The 3,616-nt window shown below is 42.6% G+C and overlaps 1 protein-coding gene across 1 annotated transcript in view; it reads right to left on the bottom strand.

The window, feature by feature from the left end:
* The window catches only part of Cul4b (cullin 4B), a 113,184-nt gene that overhangs the window by 47,347 nt on the left and 62,221 nt on the right, over positions 1 to 3,616 (bottom strand). The gene's annotated exons all lie outside the window — the stretch shown is intronic.

Genomic DNA, 3,616 nt, shown 5'->3' with positions numbered 1-3,616 from the left:
GGGAGGGGAGGGGAGGGGAGAATAGGATAGGATACTGTTGAGATTGAGGATCTTTCTGTGCCAGAACCTTGGCTATGGATTTTCCCTCACACAACACACTTAACTGATTCTAAGAAGTTTCTCCCTAACTTCTTCACATACATCACCAGTAAGGCATGACTTCTAACATACCCCTTTTAACATAAACATTTGAAACATTTGATAATGACAGTTAGAACAACTGTGAGAATAAAGTTAGCTCAAAATCAGGCTCCACCCAGAGGTCCTAAATCTGGCCTACCTTCCTAGTTTCTAAAGGAAACATTTTCATTTCTCTCAGAAGGCTTGTTTAACTTACAGTAAAGGAACAGCAAAAATTGTTTTGTTCTATCATTCATGTGATCAAGCCCTCACACCTTGTGGAGGATCACAGAGACCTTCGCAAAGACATCCATTGGTGAATGAAACCTCCAATGGCATGGAGAACAACAGACTGGTGTCAAACCCCATCCACCCACCCACACTCCCACGCTGCGTAATATGTACTCTCTGATAACGGACAGCAGATCTGACCAATCCATACAGGATCACGTTTCTGAATAACAAAGGGTTTGTGTGATGTCATAGCCAATCAAAATGAAGCCTTGCCCACGTGTGGTTGAGGTAATCCCAGAATTCAGTACAAAGCTGAAGCAGGAGGCTGAGTTTGAGGCCAATCTAGAATACAATAGTCCTTGTCAAAACCAAAACAAAATAAAAACCCAGCAAACATAAAAACTCTCAGAACGATGCGATAATTTGATATATTCCCAAAGACTGATTTATACTTGTTCTCACAGTACTGTAACCTTGGGGACACCAAGAGGTCACCAAGCTGTTCTGTGCTTTGACAAAGTTGCTAAAGTGACAGACAAGAAGACAGGTGGCTTCATTATCACTGGGAGAGTAATGAGTCTTCACTCTTGGCTAGGTCTCCATTGACACAATGGTAAGCTAGAAGGGAGGGGACACTGGGCTCCTTACAGGGTCTCCACTGAAAGCTAAGGATGGAGGAAGACACAAAGTTGAGATTCTCATAGACTTCCACAGGTGTGAGTCTAGGGCTCTCCAACTCATCCACAAGTAGATCATGTAAAATTTTTCCTTGGCATTTGACTGGAGTTTATCAGTTCTAAAATTCTCTGTGTTACTAGGATACTTCTTGCCTGGTCCTTGGTCTACAAGGAGTAGAATTTTCTCAAAGTTTTATCTGTGCCTTTAGCATCTCACGTACACTCCTTTCATGCTCAAGAATGTGATGCATAGTTTGTTATTGCTTGGATAAGGGAAAGATTGCAAAAGAATAATAGAATTGTTTTTTTGGGTTTTTTTTTTTTTTTGGTTTTTTGAGACAGGGTTTCTCTGTGGTTTTGGAGCCTGTCCTGGAACTAGCTCTGTAGACCAGGCTGGTCTCGAACTCACAGAGATCCGCCTGCCTCTGCCTCCCGAGTGCTGGGATTAAAGGCGTGCGCCACCATCGCCCGGCAGAATAATAGAATTGTAAGCAGAAATGGTGGTAGTTATATCAGTGTTTGCTCTAATTTAATCTTTTCAGCATGTTTGAAATGCTTTATAATAAATGTTAGAAACCAAGACAACGGGGAGAATAATGCCTTAACAATGGTCTGCATCATTGCTGACTTGATCCCTCAAATTTGGACCAGAATTAGGAACGTATTTTATAATGGATATGGATATATATAAAGTTGGGGGAAGGGAGAAAGCCATGAGATTCTGATGATGTCTCAACTAACTTGTATTTGTTGGGACTCTTTTGTCAAGTGCCAGAAATCCAATTTGAATAAGCTTCAGAAGAAAATGAAGTTGATTGATTTATATATCCAGACACCACAAACCTCAGTCCCAATTAGATCCAGGAACTCAAGTACTATCTTGGTTCACACTCCACCTCTATCTCTTATCTCAGTTCTCTCTATAGCTTTATTCTCTTAAGAGTCTTGGTCTCTTTTGGTTCTTTGAGACAGGATTTCTCTGTATAGCCCTGGCTGTTCTGGAATTAGCTCTACAGACCAGGCTGGCCTCAAACTCACAGAGATCTTGAGGTTAAAGGCATGTGCCTCCAAGAGTCTTCGGTAGATACGCCAGCGTTTCTAGCAGCCTTACTTTACAGTTGAAAGCTGAAGAAAAAAGCTGGTGTGATGACGCCTGCCAGAACGTGGGAAGCAGACACAGGGGGATCTGCAGCTCAAGGTCAACCTTGGCTACACAGCTGGACCACACAACACCCTGCCTCAATACAAAGGAAAGAAATTCAAACCCAAGAGAGAAGGACTTCTCTGTTCTGATTTAGAAAAATGCAAAGTCATATCTCTAGTCTGGGTCTTATCTCTACTCCTTGAAGTTGCTACAGGGTCTAGCAGCATTTAATACTTTGGCTATTTCATCCTGGGGTAGCTGCCTTGCTGTGAGGTGCAGGGTGAGGAAATTGCCTGTCTGAGCAGATTTCCAAAGGCAGCTGGCAAGCAGAAATGCTAAGCAAATCCAAACAATAGACGCCTACTCTGTGGAGTTCAGCCTTAATAAGAGGGGAGGTGTGCAGTCTTATTGCTTCTTGATGTGCCCTCCTTGGTTGATATCCATGGGAGGTCTGCCCTTTTCTGTAGAGAAACTAAGGAGTGGGTGGGGGTGGGGGCAGAAGGGAGGAGATGGGGAGGGACTGGGAGGAAAGGAAGGAGGGGAAACTGTGGTCAGAATGTAAAAAAAAAAATTAAATTGCACTTCTTAGATTTTGAATGCATATAATGATATCATTGCAAATAAGTACATTTTCTTCATTCTTTTATTCATTATTATTATTATTTATTTATTTTAAGACAGGACAATTTTATGTAGCTCTATCTGTCCTGAAACTCAACTTTTAGACTAGAGTGGCCTTGAACTCACAGAGATTCGCTGGTCTCTACCTCCGAAGTGTTTGACATTAAAGGTGTGCACCACCGAGTCTGGCTTCTTCGTTCCTGTAGATGTGTATGGCTCATTTCATTTTATTTTCTTAATGCATTTCAGAGCCTTCAAGACACAGTGATGCATATCTGTCTGTGTCACGTCAATCTGTCACTCTTCCTGAATTCTAAGGGAAACAACTTTTGCTTTTTCCCCTTGCCTTTTCCTGAGAGGCTTTTGCTATGTAGCTCAGGCTATCCTCGAAGTTGTGATATTCCTTCCTCAGTCTCCTGACTGGAATTATAGGCATGCCCCACCATTCATAATTAGGGGAAACAAATTGACTATAATACTCGCTGATGGCTATCCCTCCACACCACTGCCAATCATCCTTTCACATCACCTGGCCACTCACTGGCTTTTTGATGCTCTTTACTCTTTTGTTTGAAATTCTTGATGTTTAAGAAATTCCATTCTGGTTGGGCAGTGGAGGCACACCTTTAATCCCAGCACTCTGGAGGCAGGCGGATCTCTGTGAGTTGGAGGCCAGCCTGGTCTACAGAGTGAGTTCCAGGACTGGCTCCATAGCTACTGAGAAACCCGGTCTCAAGAAACAAAACAACAACAACAAAAGAAAGAAAGAAAAGCAAAAGAAAAGCCGGGCGATGGTGGCGCACGCCTTTAATCCCAGCAC

This window comes from Microtus ochrogaster, chromosome X (genome assembly GCF_000317375.1).
Source record: "Microtus ochrogaster isolate Prairie Vole_2 chromosome X, MicOch1.0, whole genome shotgun sequence".
NCBI classification, from domain to species: domain Eukaryota; kingdom Metazoa; phylum Chordata; class Mammalia; order Rodentia; family Cricetidae; genus Microtus; species Microtus ochrogaster.
The sequence above is the reverse complement of the archived record's forward strand: the minus strand, read 5'-3'. Positions and strand labels throughout refer to the sequence as shown.